Source organism: Schistocerca gregaria, chromosome 1 (genome assembly GCF_023897955.1).
Source record: "Schistocerca gregaria isolate iqSchGreg1 chromosome 1, iqSchGreg1.2, whole genome shotgun sequence".
Lineage (NCBI taxonomy): Eukaryota > Metazoa > Arthropoda > Insecta > Orthoptera > Acrididae > Schistocerca > Schistocerca gregaria.
In genome coordinates, this window is record NC_064920.1 from 620959944 (window position 1) to 620972053 (window position 12110).

The 12110-nt window shown below is 43.7% G+C and overlaps 1 protein-coding gene across 2 annotated transcripts in view; it reads right to left on the bottom strand.

The window, feature by feature from the left end:
- Positions 1–2183: 2183 nt before the first annotated feature.
- The window catches only part of LOC126359421 (leukocyte tyrosine kinase receptor), an 815186-nt gene continuing 805259 nt past the window's right edge, over positions 2184–12110 (bottom strand). The window contains exon 26 of one of the 2 annotated variants that reach the window (XM_050007634.1): positions 2184–2840. The gene's annotated coding sequence lies outside the window, so the exon portion shown is untranslated. The remainder of the gene's footprint in view (positions 2841–12110) is intronic. The other variant, XM_050007633.1, reaches the window with a different exon arrangement.

Consider the following 12110-nt stretch of genomic DNA (forward strand, 5'->3'; position numbering starts at 1 on the left):
TTCACCTGGTCCTACTCCAAAACCCACGCCACTTTCCTTGACATCGACCTCCATCTGTCCAATGGCCAGCTTCACACGTCCGTCCACATCAAACCCACCAACAAGCAACAGTACCTCCATTATAACAGCTGCCACCCATTCCACATCAAACGGTCCCTTCCCTACAGCCTAGATCTTCGTGGCAAACGAATCTGATCCAGTCCGGAATCCTTAAACCATTACACCAACAACCTGAAAACAGCTTTCGCATCCCGCAACTACCCTCCTGACCTGGTACAGAAGCAAATAACCAGAGCCACTTCCTCATCCCCTCAAACCCAGAACTTCCCACAGAAGAACCACAAAAGTGCCCCACTTGTGGCAGGATACTTTACAGGACTGGATCAGACTCTGAATGTGGCTCTCCAGCAGGGATATGACTTCCTCAAATCCTGCCCTGAAATGAGATCCATCCTTCATGAAATCCTCCCCACTCCACCAAGAGTGTCTTTCTGCCGTCCACCTAACCTTCGTAACCTCTTAGTTCATCCCTATGAAATCGCAAACCACCTTCCCTACCCTCTGGCTCCTACCCTTGTAACCGCCCCCGGTGTAAAACCTGTCCCATGCACCCTCCCACCACCACCTACTCCAGTCCTGTAACCCGGAAGGTGTACACGATCAAAGGCAGAGCCACGTGTGAAAGCACCCACGTGATTTACCAACTGACCTGCCTACACTGTGAAGCTTTCTATATGGGAATGACCAGCAACAAACTGTCCATTTGCATGAATGGACACAGGCAGACAGTGTTTGTTGGTAATGAGGATCACCCTGTAGCTAAACATGCCTTGGTGCACGGCCAGCACATCTTGGCACAGTGTTACACCGTCCGATTATCTGGATAATTCCCACTAACACCAACCTGTCAGAACTCTGGAGATGGGAACTTGCCCTTCAGTATATCCTATCTTCTCAATATCTGCCAGGCCTCAACCTCCACTAATTTCAAGTTGCCGCCGCTCATACCTCACCTGTCTTTCAACAACTTCTTTGCCACTGTACTTTTGCCTCGACTGACATCTCTGCCCAAACTCTTTGTCTTTACAAATGCCTGCTTGTGTCTGTGTATGTGCGGATGGACATGTGTGTGTGTGCGAGTGTATACTTATCCCCCCCCCCCCCCCAAGGTAAGTTTTTCCACTCCTGGGATTGGAATGACTCCTTACCCTCTCCCTTAAAACCCACATCCTTTCATCTTTCCCTCTCCTTCCCTCTTTCCTGACGAAGCAACCGAAGGTTGCGAAAGCTCGAATTTTGTGTGTATGTTTGTTTGTGTGTCTATCGACCAGCCAGCACTTTTGTTTGGTAAGTCACATCATCTTTGTTTTTAGATATATTTTTCGCACGTGGAATGTTTCCCTCTATTATATTCATATTTATCGGCATAGTTACATAAATTAAAAAGAATATGAAAAGTTACAGAATACTTGGGTAACTCCTCAATTGACAAGTGTCCTGAAGGTGAATAATCAAATGTGTTGTTATTTGGATAAAAATAATTATCTTTCCAATTAAATTTGTCCCTAGACCTTGCATTCTTCCTAAGAATTTCACCATCACTTTCAGATTTGGATGAATTGTCAATTACACCTTAAGACTGTTGTTTTTAGAATCAAGAGTGAATTATTAATCCTCACTGTTTCTCTTCATCAATATCTTCATGATCTCTTCCTCAGTAGAATACTTGTTGAGAAAAACATTGTGATATTAACGCTGATGAACAGTAAGACACAGGCAAAGTCGAATGCATCAAAATGAGATCACAAGAAACAAAGTACCCAAACACAATTTACCTGCCAGAATCTTGAAAACCTACAGTGATGTGGAGTGAAAAACCACTGCACACAGGTACCTGAGAGGTAGCAAGCCTATACTCATCATTAACAAGGAGGCATGAATTAACTCATCATTAGTGCTCAATAAATGAAGTAGAAGAAAACAAAAATACCTTAAACAAAAAGGTAGCCTCACACATACACACACACACAGACAGACACACACACACACACACACACACACACACACACACACACACACACACACAGAGAGAGAGAGAGAGAGAGAGAGAGAGAGAGAGAGAGAGAGAGAGAGAGAGAGCTTTTGAGCAGATGAAGTAGACAAATTATATGAAAAACAAATTGTAGTAAACATACTTAAATACTTTATGTAGTGCAGTGTGTTTCATTATGCTGGAGATCAACAAGAATTAAAAGTCACAAAACCACCGTAACTTTGTTTTTCTTGAAGCACAATTTCCAATACATTGTTTCAACAGAATTTTTGTACGTTCTTCAGCAGAATATGATAATCAAAAACCTTAACATGCCGCAAGTGGCAATACAAAGACTGACAGTCCAAAATTGTATTTATTGCATTCATGGATGGCTACACATTTAGCAAACAGTGATGCATTTTATTTAAAAATCACTAGGGAATCTTCATTACACCATACAAAAATATTTAATATTATTACAAATGTATTTATTGTTTGAAAATACATTCTAGAGAAATATGGCAAGATTATAGATTTTTTATGTACATAAAAGGGATATGATCATATTTGACCTAAGTGATTTTTTATTTAGCTCCAAATTGAGTTTATGAAAAAATATATGTCATATTATTTGATTAGACACAGAAGCTTTACAGGCAACATTTCACTCAGCCTCTGCATTCACAGTGTCACAATTGAGGCAATGGCATACAGGCTTTTTCATCTCTTCATGTTTCAGAGATAATAGGTACACTCTGAACGGCGATATTGGAAAGGTGTCATACTCTCCTAGGCCTTTCTGAAACTGTAAGGAAAAAACAGCTTGAAGTGGGTTCTTAAAAGTTGTGAATTACAAGCTCTATTTCGAACATGATTTATCTTAACCACATTACTTCAGCAAATAGTATCAGTAAAACAAATCACAGACCATGACACTATGGCAAATTCATTTCAAAAACCAATGTCAGAGAGTTGTGCAGAACATGGTGATTGCTCCCAAGAATCTTCAACAAGCCAATTCATTAAATTTACTCATTTTAAGCTGCAAGGGGCGATCTATGATAACATATTAGAGAAGCTAAACTTCTTGGCCATCAATGTTATGACCTTCAGATCCCAACAATCAGGTTATTGCATATTTCTAACAGTGCTCTGGTGGCACCGATGTGTTGTGTTGAGAGTAGGATAAGACAGATATATGTGGTGAACACCTGTGTATACAGTCATTTTAATTTTGACATGCAGTGCATCAGTCTTCTAGTCTGTTATGTACCTCCCATGCAATATCCCCACACACACCTGATCCTCACATCCATCCCAAGAACCATCCACAATGAAGTGCACCTCTTGTCACCCAGTACCACCTGGAATCGGAACGACTTAAGTACGTCCTTCATCAGGGCTTCGATTATCCATCATCATGCCTTGTAATGAGGGGCATCCTACACATGATACTTCCATCCCCTCCCAAACTGGTGTTCCACTGCCCACCCAATCTCCACAATATCCTAGCCCATACCTATGTAATTCCCACCTCCAATCCCTTGCCACACGATCACACCCTTGTGGAGCACATACATGCAAGACCTGACCTATCCACCCACCCAGCATCTCCTATACCAGACCTGTCGAAGGCCCATCAGAGGCTGGGCCACCTGTGAAAGCAGTCATGTTGTATAACAGCTAAGCTGCAACTACTGCAGAGTGTTTTATGTTGGTATGACAACCGACCAGCTGTCAGCCAGAATGAATGGCCATATCAAACTGTCCCAAAAACAAGGTGGACCATCCAGTGGCAAAACATGCAGAAGGGCACAACATGTGAGATTTCAATGGCTGCTTCACAAACCATGCCATCTGGGTCCTCCCCACCACCAGTAGCTTTTCTGAGCTGTCCAGATGAGAGCTATCCTTACAGCACACCCTTCACTTCTGTAACCTCCCTGGCCTAAATCTAAAGTAACTCCCCCCCCCCCCCCCCCCCACCACTCAATAGTGTGTGTGTGTGTGTTGTGTGTGTGTGTGTGTGTGTGTGTGTGTGTGTGTGTGTGTGTGTGTGTGTGCGGGCGCGCGCGCATGTTTCACCTACAGCTTAAGAAAGGAATTTCATTATGAAAGCTAGGAAAGCAAAGCTCTGTACCTTTTGTTCCTGTATCTATCAAAGACACAGCACTTCTGCCTTTCAGTGATCCATCCCCATTATTCCTAAATAATTCATCATTCTCAACCAGAACTTTCCACACATTACAATTCATGAGAAAGGATACTTTTACTGCTATTTGAAGACATTCGCAATAACCTTCTCTTGAGATCTGAAGAAAGTGACATTGTTATGAGAATGAAGGTTATTATTAGCAAGCTTGGCAAAGAAGTTTAGTTTCTCTAAGCCAAGCAAATTTATTTTACTAAAGTGAGTGAATGAGGCTCACGTGTGATAATATTGTAATGATTTTACTTTGAATTATTCCAGTGAGTAAAAAGTAAGAAAACTGTGCAAGAACATACACTTTCAGACAATGGACACGTATTTCTGACACAGCTGAAGATAGGCAGAGAGACAGAATAGGAGAGAGAGAGAGAGAGAGAGAGAGAGAGAGAGAGAGAAAGAGAGAGAGAGAGAGAGAGAGAGAGAGAGAGAGAGAGAGATGGTGACAAGTAGTAGTGAAATGGTTCTTAGCTCATGTAAAAACACTTCTTTAGTCGATAAAAAGTGTAGAAAGCGCAAAAAATGTTGAAGACTGGAATCACATGCAGTGAATGCAACAATTCGTTTCATTTTCAATGTGCTAAACTTGACTCATCAGTGAAAGAAAACAACAAATTTATGACAAGCTGGAACTGTATTCAGTGCTGCCTTAAAACCTCAGGTAAAATTACAAATGCAAAAAGTTGTGACTGTTAGTGTGAATTCTCAGCATTAGTTGAAGATTTAATAAGTGAAATTCAGTGTTTAAAAGCTGAGATTACATTACTAAATAAAAAGGTGAATAAAACTGATTGACTGTGCCTGTCGAACAATAGTAGGCCTAAATCAAAAGCCAAGGAATGCTTTCCAACTATGATAACTCAAAACAGGTATCAGATTCTTGACGAAATAACGATAGCAGAAGTTGCAGCATTGAAATCTGTGCAAAGTAAAATCAACCGTTCAAACTATAAAAAAATTGACAGTGATAATTTCAAAAAATGCCAAGTCCCAAACTCATGTATTAACGCTAACCTAGAGAGTGAACATACACAAAATGTTCAATGTAACGACAGTGAAATCTGTGAAAGAAATGACAGTGTAATCCATGAAGAAACTGTTCCAAAATGGCAGTAGAAGAAACAAGAAAAACCAGAAGTACAAGAAGGGCTGGATTGTTATATATGGAGAAAGTCATGGTCGCAAAATAGCTAAAACATCGCGTGTATCAGAGATGACTTTACAGCTGTGGCCCACACTCAACCTGGTGCACCTTTTTCTGCTGTAGTGAAGCAGTGTGTGCAAGATAGAGAATCTTTCTCAGCAAATGATTATGTCGTTATCATTGTTGGTACAAATGATGTGTCTAAAAATCAAGCAAATGGCGCTATCAGGCACACGAAAGTAAGACTCGGTAAGTTGACTGGCACTAAAGTAAATGTTGTTAACATTCCACAGAGACATGATCTAATGGACCAATCTATTGTGAACTTGGAAGTGCATAAAACAAATGATAGGCTTAAAACAATATGTAATAAATTTTGCAATGTGTCTTTGGTAAACATCAGTAACCTAGATAGAGACCTGCACACAACTCACAGTATGCACATGAATAAGAGAGGTAAAAAGATTTTGAGTAAATTAATTACTGATAAAATTAGAAGAAACATTACACAAAGCAGTGTAAATAAGTGCATTGCTATGGAATGGCACAACCCACTCAAACAGGACCTGCCACACAAAGAGTCACTGCTGACAAGACAGAGAAACTTGTAAACCGTGCAGGGCAGTCTGGTTGCTCTAAATCTCCCTGTATGGTCCAGCAGGAGAAACTCAGCCCTAATATCAAACAGCAGAACCTTTGTAGTCTTAAAAACAATCAATCTGGTAGAATGGTACGTCCATCAAGTGTTCAACAATCCAAACTCACATTCAAATTAATTCAGCAGAACTTTAAAAGTCTTAGCAACACAATTGATAACCCTGATATTTTAGTTATAAGTGAACACTGGTACACAGATGACGTAGTTAGTGTATGTAAGCCACTCTCCATGATCTTTTGCTCTGCCTTCAGTAGAAAAGAGAAACATGGTGGTGGGGTAGCTTTCTTTGCAGCCAGTGTTAGTAATTATAGTGTAATAGATGTAAGTGCTTTCAGCATTGAAGCAATTAATTATAAGTGGGGGTAAGAGAAGTGAATTAGTATAGACCTATACAGGCCTCCATCTGGTACCCTAGATATTTTCTTTGATGTTCTTAATGATCTGCTTATTGACATTGACAGTAAACACTGCAATAAAAATGGCTGAGTTAACATGCCACTACCTGGAGATATAAACATGCAATGCAGGTACTGACAGAAGCTGAAAATCTTCATGTCAATAGAAAAGAGAAACAATATGTGACAAAAAGAATCACCAATGATGACAATGTTAAAGATCTCAACAGTTTGCTGAAAAGCTAACAATGGGGTGAAAAAAACAGCATTACTTTCAGTGAATTTGCATTAGACCTTTACTATTGCTTCACTGTCTCATGCCCAGAAATGACCTTTACAGTAAATGACTGCAAAAAGAAAAAAAAAAGTAACGCAATAAATCAAGAAATGAAAACAGCAAGAGAGAAACTTAGACTTTTCCAATATGCAATGGTAAATAATAACAATAATAATAAACTAAACATAGAATTTAAGAACTATCATGATTCTTATAAAGATCTGCTGCTATACACTAAAAGTGAATATGTAGCCACAATGGTAAGAAACTCTTAGTAACACTGGTTTAGCTGTCTGGAAAGTAATATATAACTTTAGGGATTGTAAGGACAGATCAACTAGTGATTTTACTATAAACCATAAAGGGCATATCATGAAATGTCAAGTGTCAGATTGCAAATATTTTTGAGTACTTTTTTGTGTTGGAAAATCTGTCAATGACCATTTTAAAACCTTCGGTATAGATATTAGGGCATTCCAATCAAACAAAGCATATACTTGGCCCCAACCAATAGCAAGGAAATCAAAAACATAGTTAGGTCATTAAAAAATACAAAAGTAGCTCATCCTACCCCTTGGAAGCCTGTATACACTAGAACTATGCAAATATGTAAAAAGTAAGATTACAAAATTTTATAAAAATGTAAATGTCCATGACTATGGTACTAGGCAGAAAATGAAACTCCATGTTAAAGAAATGCACACCTCTGCCTTCAAAAACTCTCCCTTCAACAAAGGTATTAAAATATATAACAGGCTGCCATCAGAAATAAAAATAGACTGTATTTAATAAAAAATTAAAATCATTCCTACTTGATCACTGTTTCTACAGTGGAAGTGAATTTCTGCTCCACACGGGTGGAAAGAAACATGAAAAAAATGTAGCAAAGAATTTTGTAAAGAGTAAAACATTAATGCAAGTATGTGCAAAAATCCTGCATCTACACTCCTGGAAATTGAAATAAGAACACCGTGAATTCATTGTCCCAGGAAGGGGAAACTTTTTTGACACATTCTTGGTGTCAGATACATCATATGATCACACGGACAGAACCACAGGCACATAGACACAGGCAACAGAGCATGTACAATGTCGGCACTAGTACAGTGTATATCCACCTTTCGCAGCAATGCAGGCTGCTATTCTCCCATGGAGACGATCGTAGAGATGCTGGATGTAGTCCTGTGGAACGGCTTGCCATGCCATTTCCACCTGGCGCCTCAGTTGGACCAGTGTTCGTGCCGGACGTGCAGACCGCGTGAGACGACGCTTCATCCAGTCCCAAACATGCTCAATGGGGGACAGATCCGAAGATCTTGCTGGCCAGGGTAGTTGACTTACACCTTCTAGAGCACGTTGGGTGGCACGGGATACATGTGGATGTGCATTGTCCTGTTGGAACAGCAAGTTCCCTTGCCGGTCTAGGAATGGTAGAACGATGGGTTCGATGACGGTTTGGATGTACCGTGAACTATTCAGTGTCCCCTCGACGATCACCAGAGGTGTACGGCCAGTGTAGGAGATTGCTCCCCACACCATGATGCTGGGTGTTGGCCCTGTGTGCCTCGGTTGTATGCAGTCCTGATATTGGCGCTCACCTGCACGGCGCCAAACACGCATATGACCATCATTGGCACCAAGGCAGAAGCAACTCTCATCGCTGAAGACGACACGTCTCCATTCGTCCCCCATTCACGCCTGTCGTGACACCACTGGAGGCGGGATGCACGATGTTGGGGCGTGAGCGGAAGACGGCCTAACGGTGTGCGGGACCGTAGCCCAGCTTCATGGAGACGGTTGCGAATGGTCCTCGCCGATACCCCAGGAGCAACAGTGTCCCTAATTTGCTGGGAAGTGGCGGTGCGGTCCCCTACGTCACTGCATAGGATCCTACAGTCTTGGCGTGCATCCGTGCGTTGCTGCGGTCCGGTCCCAGGTCGACGGGCACGTGCACCTTCCGCCGACCACTGGCGACAACATCGATGTACTGTGGAGACCTCACGCCCCACGTGTTGAGCAATTCGGCGGTACGTCCACCCAGCCTCCCGCATGCCCACTATATGCCCTTGCTCAAAGTCCGTCAACTGCACATACGGTTCACGTCCACGCTGTCGCGGCATGCTACCAGTGTTAAAGACTGCGATGGAGCTCCGTATGCCACGGCAAACTGGCTGACACTGACGGCGGCGATGCACAACTGCTGTGCAGCTAGCGCCATTCAACGGCCAACACCGCAGTTCCTGGTGTGTCCGCTGTGCCGTGCGTGTGATCATTGCTTGTACAGCCCTCTCGCAGTGTCCGGAGCAAGTATGGTGGGTCTGACACACCGGTGTCAATGTGTTCTTTTTTCCATTTCCAGGAGTGTATATCATCTCCTACTAAGCAAATTAAGTGCAGAAAGAATATCCAACCAGGTACTGTTGGTTATATGTGTGAGAGTAATACAGCATTAAAATACAAATGTGTAACTGAGTATGTAATTGGTGTGTTCATAACTTCTCAGAAAATATGTATGTAAACTCAAGTTTGTGTAAAATTTTGGCATATTACTTCAAGCCAGCAAATTATCATAAGGTCCAACATCAAATGTTTGTTTGTGCATCACCATGTGCATGTCATGTACAGTGTTGATTCACAGGACAACAAATAAATAAATAAAATCAGCAGGCTGAAAAGATGCATAGACAACATATCTGATGCCATGGCCACAGCAATAAATGATGTAACTGCATCAGGTTGTTTCCCAGATAATCTGAAGATAGTACAAGTAAGCCCGGTTTACAAGAAAGGTGATAAATCTAAAACTGGAAACTACCGCCCCATTTCAATCTTACCTGCATTTTCTAAGGTAGGTGAGAAAGTTATTTATGCCAGACTAATGACAAATATCTACTTGTGTCTGCGTATGTGCGGATGGATATGTGTGTGTGTGTGTGTGTGTGTGTGTGTGTGTGTGTGCGCGCGAGTGTATACCTGTCCTTTTTTCCCCTTAAGGTAAGTCTTTCCGCTCCCGGGATTGGAATGACTCCTTACCATCTCCCTTAAAACCCACATTCTTTCATCTTTCCCTCTCCTTCCCTCTTTCCTGAAGAAGCAACCGTTGGTTGCCAAGGCTTGAATTTTGTGTGTATGTTTGTGTATCTATCGAGCTGCCAGCGCTTTTGTTTGGTAAGCCACATCAACTTTGTTTTTAGATATATTTTTCCCACGTGGAATCTCCCCCCCCCCCCCCCCCCCCCCCGCTCTCTCTCTCTCTCTCTCTCTCTCTCTCTCTCTCTCTCTATATATATATATATATACACACACAATAGAAAGAAACTTCCACATGGGAAAAATATATTAAAAACAAAGATTCCAAGACTTACCAAGCGGGAAAGCGCCGGCAGACAGGCACATGAACAAAACACACAAACACACACACAGAATTACGAGCTTTCGCAACTGGCAGTTGCTTCGTCAGGAAAGAGGGAAGGAGAGGGAAAAATGAAAGGATGTGGGTTTTAAGGGAGAGGGTAAGGAGTCATTCCAATCCCGGGAGCGGAAAGACTTCCCTTAGGGGAAAAAAAGGACAACCGATGGTTGCTTTTTCAGGAAGGAGAGGGAAAGACGAAAGGATGTGGGTTTTAAGGGAGAGGGTAAGGAGTCAGTTGGTGATTTATCAATATATATATATATACACTCCTGGAAATGGAAAAAAGAACACACTGACACCGGTGTGTCAGACCCACCATACTTGCTCCGGACACTGCAAGCGGGCTGTACAAGCAATGATCACACGCACGGCACAGCGGACACACCAGGAACCGCGGTGTTGGCCGTCGAATGGCGCTAGCTGCGCAGCATTTGTGCACCGCCGCCGTCAGTGTCAGCCATTTTGCCGTAGCATATGGAGCTCCATCGCATTCTTTAACACTGGTAGCATGACGCGACAGCGTGGACGTGAACCGTATGTGCAGTTGACGGACTTTGAGTGAGGGCGTATAGTGGGCAAGCGGGAGGCCGGGTGGACGTACCGCCGAATTGCTCAACACGTGGGGCGTGAGGTCTCCACAGTACATCGATGTTGTCGCCAGTGGTCGGCGGAAGGTGCACGTGCCCGTCGACCTGGGACCGGACCGCAGCGACGCACGGATGCACGCCAAGACCGTAGGATCCTACACAGTGCCCTAGGGGACCGCACCGCCACTTCCCAGCAAATTAGGGACGCTGTTGCTCCTGGGGTATCGGCGAGGACCATTCGCAACCATCTCCATGAAGCTGGGCTACGGTCCCGCACACCGTTAGGCCGTCTTCCGCTCACGCCCCAACATCGTGCAGCCCGCCTCCAGTGGTGTCGCGACAGGCGTGAATGGAGGGACGAATGGAGACGTGTCGTCTTCAGCGATGAGAGTCACTTCTGCCTTGGTGCCAATGATGGTCGTATGCATGTTTGGCGCCGTGCAGGTGAGCGCCACAATCAGGACTGCGTACGACCGAGGCACACAGGGCCAACACCCAGCATCTTGGTGTGGGGAGCGATCTCCTACACTGGCCGTACACCTCTGGTGATCGTCGAGGGGACACTGAATAGTGCACGGGACATCCAAACCGTCATCGAACCCATCGTTCTACCATTCCTAGACCGGCAAGGGAACTTGCTGTTCCAACAGGACAATGCACGTCCGCATGTATCCCGTGCCACCCAACGTGCTCTAGAAGGTGTAAGTCAACTACCTTGGCCAACAAGATCTCCGGATCTGTCCCCCATTGAGCATGTTTGGGACTGGATGGAGCGTCGTCTCACGCGGTCTGCACGTCCAGCACGAACGCTGGTCCAACTGAGGCGCCAGGTGGAAGTGGCATGGCAAGCCGTTCCACAGGACTACATACAGCATCTCTACGATCGTCTCCATGGGAGAATAGCAGCCTGCATTGCTGCGAAAGGTGGATATACACTGTACTAGTGCCGACATTGTGCATGCTCTGTTGCCTGTGTCTATGTGCCTGTGGTTCTGTCAGTGTGATCATGTGATGTATCTGACCCCAGGAATGTGTCAATAAAGTTTCCCCTTCCTGGGACAATGAATTCACAGTGTTCTTATTTCAATTTCATTGATAAATCACCAACTGACATGCCTACACTGTGGACCAGCAACAAACTGTCCATTCGGATGAACGGACACAGGCAGACAGTGTTTGTTGGTAATGAGGATCACCCTGTGGCTAAACATGCCTAGGTGCATGGCCAGCACATCTAGGCACAGTGTTACACCGTCCGGGTTATCTGGATACTTCCCACTGACACCACTCTATCAGTAATCCGGAGATGGGAACTTGCCCTTCAATATATTCTCTCCTCCCGTTACCCACCAGGCCTCAACCTCCACTAATTTCAAGTTGCCGCCCCCCATACCTC